This window comes from Podarcis erhardii, assembly GCF_964252035.2.
Source record: "Podarcis erhardii genome assembly, chromosome: 9".
NCBI lineage: Eukaryota > Metazoa > Chordata > Lepidosauria > Squamata > Lacertidae > Podarcis > Podarcis erhardii.
Window position 1 is genome coordinate 25893863 of NC_138512.1, and position 10166 is coordinate 25904028.

The window sequence follows — 10166 nt, forward strand, 5'->3', positions numbered from 1 at the left end:
CTGTTCGGCCTCCACCTCCTGTGCTGTCAGGACGGTTGGAACAGATGATCTACGATGATGAGCTAAAGTTTGGACAAGTTGCACAGGCTTCCTTTCTTTTTCTTTTTCTTTTTCTCTTTCTTTAGCTTTGGCTGCTCTTGTTTTCCCTGTGCCACTCATTCCACACCTGCCTCTTGTTCAAGGTCAAGTTATCCTTTATTCCATGAGAAAGCAAGTCCAGAGTACAAACAATTAAACCACAAAAATTCCAAACAAAGTATGTTTCCCAGGCCTCTGTAACTCCACAATCCTCTAGGGGGAGTATCTTAAAGTTTCAGGGAAGGAGAGAATTTTTCCGCCATTTAAAGTTTCTGTGATCTCTTTTTTTAATTTGTAATTCCAAGACAAAAGGAAGGTTCGCAGAGTCCTCTACTTTTTAAACTAAAGCCACTAGGAGCCAGAGTGGTAGTTGCAACAGTGTTTTAAACATTTAAAGTCTCAATATATGTAGCGACTTAAAATCTTGTTACTATAGTCCGCAGTTTGACAGCTCAGTTACGCACTGACAGCCCAACGACTTGCGTTCTTAGAACAAAGTCCCAAATACAAGTCCCATAGGCAAAAATAAGATCTCTCTTGGTCTTTTAAATAAGAGGACTGTAAATTCTGTAAATGCACAATAGTTCCACTTTACAAAGTTCCCATTAAACGCCTCAGCGCTTCTCTGTATCTATGCTTTGATCTTGTAAGCAGTATCGGGAGACGGACTTCCTTTTACTCGTCTCCCGTTTTCAAACCCGGAAAAGAGATATTTTGAGTCCAAATTGTAGTTCACTTTACTCACGGGTATGTTGCTTGCCAAATTGATGTTCACAGGAAGAAAGGTCGGCGCTCATCAGCAGCAGCCGTGCGGCTTCGCCTCCCGCAGAAAGAGCGATGAACTCACAGCGCCGCTCCCCCTTTCGCGCTCCGGAGCCCCTTACGGGGTCCCTTCAACACTTCTGGGGGAGTTCCTGGCGCCCGCCGAGTCCCACGGCCACGGGCTCCCTCTGCCCGTGGTTTTTCCTAACGGGTCGTCGCTATGCCGCAGCGAACGACCCTTTCCTGCGGAGCCCCTCTTCAGAAAGTGAAGAGGACCGCCATCGCTGTTTCGCGCCGCCTCCGGAAGTTGTAACCTGAAACTGTTCTTAACCTGAAGCACCACTTTAGCTAATGGGGCCTCCCGCTGCTGCCACGCCACCGCTGCACAATTTCTGTTCTCATCCTGAAGCAAAGTTCTTAACCCAAGGTAATACTTCTAGGTTAGCGAAGTCCGTAACCTGAAGCGTATGTAACCTGAAGTGTATGTAACCCAAGGTACCACTGTAATCACATTAGCATTAAACAGCAACAAACATTTCAGTCACTATAATATCAAACACAACACCATATACAGTGAACAATTGTGGTTCCTTGCTGCCCTGCAGGGTTGTTGTAAGAACTACAACTAGATAAAACATATCAAGTGTGCTGAGCACTCGAAAATGCTATACAAATGTTATTATTGGACATATAAGCTTAACATTCTAGGGATGAGTTATTTCCCTGAACTACCCCTCAAAAAATAAGTTCTTGGAAGGAAAGGCACACAGAGGAATGACAACACATACAAACACACAGCAAATTGCTGGAGGGCATTTTAAACTGATCAGCGTAAGACAGCAAGGAAGTAAATATAAATGTCACCAAAACAATAACCCGAATTAAAAGAGCACGCATTGTGTTCTAAATCTTACAGAAAATGTGCTAAAGATTAAGTTGCATATAAATAAATAAGACAACACACATCTGAAATTGGAGATGTGTAAATCATGCCCCAGGGGAAAAAATGGCATTAAGCAGGTTTAGGCATAAATTATCTAACTAGCGGATTCTTCTACTGTTGCGTTTTGGAAAGCCTAAAAGGCAGATCAATTTAAGGACCACATTTTTGTCAATTTTGTTTGTTTTAAAAAAATCTGGCCTGGGGGATGCTCAGATCCGTTAAGTGAATCGATACAGTAGGATCCAAGCTTGCTTCTAGAGGGATCAGCTATTAGTTACGATAAACAGATTTTGCAAAAAAAACCCCCAATTTTACCCTGTTGTTTTTAACAAACATTTTGGCTGCAACTTTTCATTACTTCTACACCTTTAATAATTTCTCATTGTTGCCCGTTAGAATCTTAGCCTTCATCTCAAAAACATCAACAAATATTGTAAAGAGTCGCTTTATGATGTCATTTATAAAAGAGATGCAGGATCTGCAACGGCCATTAAGTTGTTGCTCTAAATTGCTTCAAGTTTAAAATAGCTTTTAACTAAACTTTCCAACAATTATCAGTGAGAATGGTGAATCATCATACAGTTCTGACATTTTATTTATTTTTTAAATAACAGCAGACCAGAGTGATGCTGTTCTCTGGTCAGAGGAGACTCCATACCCTCCAACATTTCTCCGATGAAAATAGGGACATCCTATTCTATTAATTAATTTATCGTCATCGTCATCATCATTACTTATACCCCACCCATTTGACTGGCCTGCCCCAGTTACTCTGGGCAGCTTCCAATATATATAAAAGTATAATAAAACATTAAACATTAAAAAGCTTCCCTATACAGGGCTGTCTTCAGATGCCTTCTAAAAGTTGTATGGATACTTATCTCCTTGGCTCACAGGTTGCATTACTCCATACTTTCCAACATTTCTCCGACGAAAATAGGAGAAAGCAGCACATTCCAGGATCAAATCAGAAACCGGGACGGCTTTTGTAAATCTGGGACTGTCCATCAAAAATAGGGAAACTTGGGGGGAGAGGCTTGAGACTCTAATATATCTCATACTCTCTCCATTCATCATATTCACATACCTCACAGATGATCCTTACATCTTCCAGCTTTGAAACAGTAAAAGGGAAATGTAGTTCCCAAAGCCATTTAAGTGAGAACAAAATAAAAAAATTCCTTTCAGTGGCACCTTAGAGACCAACTAATTTTGTTATTGGTATGAGCTTTTGTGTGCATGCACACTTCTTCAGATACACTGAAACAGAAGTCACCAGACCCTTATATATGGTGAGGTTGATGGATTTCCATTTCATGTGGCTCAATGTGAGTGAGTTTAGCTTATGTTTCATTGGTCTTAAACTAGTATTGTAGCACCCTGCTTGTGGTTAACGCTTAGCTGGAATGAAATATTCAACGCAGCAATAGAGAAATTAAAATAGTAATTTATTTGTCAGACAAATAAATAAGAGGCACAGTGGTACATGGTTACCAAGCTCTGGCCTGGCCTCCTGCCATTCTGGCCAGCACTTATATTCCCTTAATCCAGCCCCCTTTGCTCCTCCTGTGGCTGCCTCTGTCCAATCAGCCTGGTTGAAATTCCTATTGGCTGTTTGCTAGAACCAATCACAAAAAATACACCCACAAAAGATACACCCATTTCCTTGCCCTTATAAGGGAGACAAAGAGCTATATATATGACATATAAGTAATAATATATCTTACATGGAATCTTAATTACCAGCTCACCTCTTGCCCTTCTTGCCCTATTGCCTTCTAAAACAAATGTTTAATCTTACATTTTTATGTTCAACAGATGTCAAGGATCTTGAGTTTCACATCAACATTGAAAGATTTCCTTCATTTAAGGTTTCTAAACAAATGCCTGACAACTATATATCAAGACTGCTTGGATGGCGTCTTCTGTCTGGCAGGGGGGGGGGCTAGGCTCATTTGCCCCTCTGGTCTCCTATTGCAATATGACTCTATGAAATAAGAATCTAGCATTTCTTAAATCCTTTGCATAATTACATTTAAGCCAATATATTTAAGCTAATATATTTCATACATTTATCATAGGTAGCCTCTTAAAAGAATAAAGCTTTTCAAAGTAAAAAGGAAGAAACTCAGTAAAACAGCTCTTAAAAGAAGCCTCTTCAGTTTAAGAAAGAATGGCTTTAGAAAAAGACTTCCCCAAAAATGCTCTCTTTCTTCTAGCTAAATGTTTTTCTTTCCATTTGCTCCTGGCCTTTCAACCTTAGAAAGAAGATCTGGCTCATTTTACTGGGAGGCACATTAGTATTATCTTACCCCATTCCTAATGGTGTTTTCTCAGCCTTGGGGCAGCATATGTAATTCTCCCTTTTTATGACTTTGAGAATTGTTTTTCTACTATAAATCAATGGGGCCCTCTTGTCTTAGGAGAATGGCCAAGGTTTCTTCTGCCTGGCATGAAACATTTGAAAATCCTTTTTTAAGCTCATTTTTAAATACAAGCCTTGATTGAAATATATAGAAGCTTTGATAAAAATGCAGGCTTATGGTTAGGTGCCTCATTCCCCCCTTTCAAGCTCAAGGACCTTCATCCCAAGTGTCCTTGATAGCTTGACCTTCATCATATTCCTGAGGTAAAGCTCTGTATAGGGCCATGATATGAGGTAGAGTTTCATTTGAAACCATCTTGCTAATTGTACTTCTAAAACATGAAATGATACATGGCATCATACATAAAACCAATACTACTACTGTCAAGAAAAACAAGCAAGACAATAGTATCCCTTTGAGTCCTGTGACATTAGGTAACCAATTGGTGAGCCATCCCATATCCCATCCTTCCCATGTTTGTACTGGGACATGTGCTATATTCTCCATCTTTGTGGCCAACACACGGATTGCCTCACCATTATCAGAAATGTTAAAGCAACAGGCATTCCCTGTCAAGTTCAAGACTCCACATAGGCCTCCCTGCCTGGCAAGTACATAATCCATTCCCATTTTCAGCTGCAAAATGGCGGCTCTACTTTCATCCAACTGTTGTGCAATAAGTCTCAAACTCTGGGCCGTTGCATTGGTTACAAGTTCCACTACTGCTTGCAATCGAATTATTCTGTTTAGATTATAAATAGGATCCCGTGCCCCTTGTATGAGCTCACCAGGATTCCAGGAGGCAGGATCATAATAGGCTATAATGCGCTCTGGTGGCCAATCATCAGTACCGCTCCAACTTTGGGTACTTCCTCCTGCTATATGAGAAATATCAGCATTCCTTCGTGTTCGCCTGGCCGAACTAGTGGGCATAATCCACATTGGTGGTAATACCCAACCCAAGAAACAAGTCCCACTCCATTTGGAAGGGAGTTTCTTGTACGCCCATTCTCCACATATCCACCACAACCATCGGGTCTGAGGTTTTTGGTACGGGGAATACAGAAGGCGAAATACCAAAAGGGGTAGAGAGTTTACAGTGCAGTATGTTAGATTGCCTTTCTCTGTCACAGTTATGTTCCACACCACTTTCCATGCATGAATAAAAGGAGGTGCACAGGGCAAGGTATTCCGAGTTCGATAGGTAGTACCGTGTGCCCAGGTATGACTATTCTTCTTATAATCCCAAGTATAGTGACAATGAGAAGAGCCTATCATGGGAGAATCAGCTGCATCTGATGATTTATGTACACAGAATTCCCCTTGTACAGGTATAACTCGTAATGGTTTAGTTGAGTTCCATCCGGGGAAATTCTGTATTTCAGTTTGGTGTGGCATTTCGCTTACCATACCAATGGCATCTAATGGTATCGGTAATAAGGGCATACCTCCCTCTGAATCATCTGGCCCAAGAGAGCAAACAAGGCAATTGGTCCTATTTGCAACATTAGCTACCATTTCAGCTAAACCTACCCACATATTGTGGTCATGGCTGAATCCATATTTAGCCAATTTGGTCAGATTCAAGGACCCTTCCCCTTCCCAAGGGATCAGGATTAATAATAAAATCATGTTGATGTCTAGTATATGCATTCCTTCCACAAAAGATTACCTTATTGTGATAGCAAATAATTATTAGCCCCAATATAATTCCCCCAGTGACAGAAATGGGGAACCACCAAGACCAAAACATATATCCCGAGGATCCCCAATGAGTAATATCTCTGATAATTGTTCCACAAGGGGGGCAGTCAATCAATTGTATTAGAGAATCTTTCCGTTCACAGTCGCTGGTTCAGACGCTCCTCAAGCTTCAGGCGTGCGCAGGTCAGCCAGCTTCCAGGTTGTGGCTGCAGCAGGCCGGTCGTCAAATGTTGCCCGTGACCTAGCCCGTTCCCGGTAGGGCTAGATACAGGGGTTTTTGGAGAGAGTTAGTTTTAAAGGATTAGAGGGGTCACCTTTGCACGTCCAACTGCCTTCAGACTTCTTCAAACGAGAGTGATGAATCCAGGGGGTCACCTCAGCTACCTTCACCGCTGTTGGAGTAGAGAGCAAGACGGTGTAAGGTCCACGCCACTTAGGTGCAAGTGGATCACGTTTCCACTCTTTCACCCATACGCTATCGCCAGCCTGGAACTGATGAATCGGCTCGGCAATGCTGCACGGCGTGCGCTCGAGGGCCCACCTGTTAAGAGAAACAAAAACACGGGAGAGAGATTGCACTTGTTCCTGTGTCACATGGTCTCCTATTTGTTTAAGGTCAGCTGGAATATCCTGAACAAAGGAGGGCGGTCTCCCATACAGGAGCTCAAAAGGTGACAACTTAAGTCTTTTTGTGGGTGCACACCGAACACGAAACAGTGTTATGGGTAACACATCTACCCATCCCAATCCCGTTTCCTGGGTTAATTTTGCCAATTGGGTTTTCAGAGTCCGATTCATTCTTTCAGTTTTCCCTGAACTCTGAGGCCTATATGCTGTATGCAGTCTCCATTTTACTTGTAGGACTCGACATACATCTTGTACTACTTGATCAATGAACGCTGGCCCATTATCACTTCCAATGCATCTAGGTAATCCAAACCTTGGGATCAATTCAGTGAGGAGTCTTTTAGTTACCTCTCGTGCCTTTTCAGTTCGGGTGGGAAAAGCTTCAACCCATCCGGTAAGAGTATCTACAAACACAAGGAGATACTTGAATCCCTTAGAAGGGACCAGCTCTGTGAAGTCCACAATTAGGCTTTCCATGGGGACGTATCCCACATGCTGAATTCCAGGAGGTTGTACCGGTCCCTGCCTGGGATTGTTTTTAGCACAAAGAACACATTTCTGTGAAATGCAAGTTGCTAATTGTGATAGATTAATAATATACAACTTCCGACTGAGACTCTCTCTAGTTGCAGTACCGCCAAGGTGAGTAGATTCATGATAATTTCTTACAATTGTGCCTGCTAGATGATGAGGTACATAAATCCTATTGTCCGGCAGGATCATCCAACCGTCCTTCACAACTGCTCCTTCCTGTTCAGCCCACTTCCTCTCTTCTGGGGTATAGTGAGGTTTAACATCTTCTGGAACTACCTCTGGTATGAGGGCTGCTATAAATCCTCCCACAGGCTTTTGGGCTGCCTCTCGGGCTGCTTTGTCAGCAGCATGATTTCCTCTGGTTATTGGATCCCTTCCTCGTCCATGACCTTTGCAGTGCATTACAGCAATCTGTTCTGGAGCCCATACTGCTTCTAACAGGATTTCTACTTCAGGTCCATATTTCAAAGCCTTCCCGTGGGCTCCGATTAGACCTCTTTCTTTCCATAGAGCTCCATGTGCATGCAGGGTTAAGAAGGCATATTTTGAATCAGTATAGATGTTTGCCTTACATCCGGCTGCCAATTGCAGAGCTCTAGTTAAACCTATAAGTTCAGCCTTTTGTGCTGAGGTGCCAGCAGGCAAAGCCTCAGCTTCCACAACTTCCTCATTGGTGACCACAGCATATCCTGCTCGTCTGGCACCTTCATGCAGGTAACTGCTACCATCCGTATAATATACAACATCTGGATTTTTCAATGGCTCATCTTTCAGATCAGGTCTACTGGAATAAACTTCATCCATTACTTGGAGACAATCATGTGATTCTTCATCATCTACCTCTGGTAGGGGCAGCAAAGTCGCTGGATTGAGCATATTCACTACTCGTAGATGAATCCTGGGATTTTCACACAATAGGCCTTGGTATCTAGCCATCCTTGGGTTCGTTAGCCAATAACTACCCTTATATTCCATGAGTGTCAGAACAGCATGAGGTACATTCACATACATCGTCTGGCCAAAGGTAAATTTATCAGCTTCTTTGACAAGGCTCGCAGTGGCTGCTACTGCCCTTAGGCATGGAGGCCATCCTTTTGCTACTGAGTCCAATTGTTTAGACAAATAAGCTACTGGACGGTTCCAACTTCCTAATCTCTGGGTCAGGACTGCCGCTGCAATCCCATTCTGTTCATGTACATACAGCTGAAAGGGTTTTTCCGAATTAGGCAATCCAAGGGCTGGTGCCTCCATAAGTCGTTGTTTGATAACTAAAAAGGCTTGTTTCTGCTCAGGTCCCCATACGAATGGGTCCTTTTCTGCACCTCGAGTGCTTTCATGTAAGGGCTTGGCCAGACTACTGAAATCAGGTATCCATAGTCTACAAAACCCTGCTGTTCCCAGGAATCCCCTAAGTTGTTTTCTTGTGGTAGGTTCCTTGATGAGGCAAATAGCTTCTTTCCTCTCTGGTCTCAATGCTCGTTGTTGGTGTGAGATGTCAAAGCCCAAATATTTGACCTTTTCTAAACATAACTGTGCCTTTTTCTGGGAAACTCGGTAGCCAGCTTCCCAGAGCAAGTGGAGCAGTTCCTCTGTCCCTTCTTTACAGGTATCAAAATCCTTTGCAGCTAGTATAAGATCATCCACATATTGCAGAACCACCTTTTCTCCCGGTGTTGAGGGGTAACTTGTTAGATCCCTCGCCAAGGCAGTGCCAAATAAAGTTGGGGAATTTTTGAATCCTTGGGGCAATCTTGTCCAGGTTAGCTGGCCTTTTGTTCCTGTCAAAGGGTCTTCCCACTGGAAGGCAAATATAGGTTGGCTCTGTGGTGCCAGCCGGCAACAGAAGAATGCATCTTTCAAGTCCAATACAGTAAAAAATGTTGCTTCTGGTGGGATCAAACTCAGCAAGGTATATGGGTTTGGTACATTTGGGTGCAAGGTCTCGATAGCCTGGTTTACGAGCCTCAAGTCCTGCACTGGCCTGTATTCATCTGTCCCAGGTTTTCGAACAGGCAAAAGGGGTGTGTTCCATTCTGATTGGCAAGGCTTAAGCAGACCATATTTTAATAGGCGGTCCAAATGTTTCTGGATGCCCTCCGCTGCTCGCCGGGGTAAGGGATATTGCTTTACAGATACAGGGGTAGCCATAGGTTTTAGGGTTACTACAATTGGAGCTATATTCTTAGCCATTCCTGGTGGGCTATTTTCGGCCCATACTCCTGGTGGCACCTGTAGAGTTCGGAGGAGCTTGTTTAATTCTGTATCCAATGTGGGTTGGACTTGCAAGGCTGACATTAGGCGCCATGATTGTTCCTTAGGTACTGAGAGGGTAATTATTCCTGCTGCTTTTGATGGCAGTTTCATTTCTGGACCTCGAGGAGTGAAAGTGATTTGGGCCTGCAATTTGGACAGCATATCTCTGCCTAAGAGAGGTATTGGACACTCAGGTATATACAAAAACTGATGGGTTAAACGATGTCCCCCAATCTGGCATTCCAAAGGTTGGAGGAAAGACCTCTTAGCTGACTGTCCAGTGGCACTTTTAATGATTACACTTTTGGATGCCTTTTTCTGCAATAGTTCTGGGAGTACTGAGTATTCAGCCCCAGTATCAATCATAAAGTCTATTAAATGGCTCCCTAATTGAATCGTGACCGTGAGCTCCTGGAAGCCTAACTTTATGGAGTCCGGTCGTTCCTAGTCTTGAGTAAAATCCTCTTCTGCCAGTCCAATGAAATTGTCTCTACTCCGTCCCTGTCCTGGTCTCTGATATCTTCCATCTCGGATCATTCCCCGTCCCCGTCCCTGGTTTCTTGGGCCGGAGCCTGGGCCTGGGCCTGGGCGTACTTCTTCCAACCTCAGGGGTTCAGGACACTCCCGCTTCCAGTGACCCTCCTTCTTGCAATTTGCACATTGATTCCTTCCCAGTGGTGGATTCCTTCCTCGCCCTCGCCCTCCATTTAAGGGGCGGTGGTCTTGCTTCACTGCTGTGGCTAGCATTACCATCTTTTCCTTCTGCCACTTCTTCTTCTCTTGCTTCTCAGCCTCATCCCTATTCCGATAAACTCGGCGTGCAATGGCCATAATTTGGCTCATCAGCATCCCTTCCCATCCTTCTGATTTCTGAATTTTCTTACGAATGTCAGAAGCGC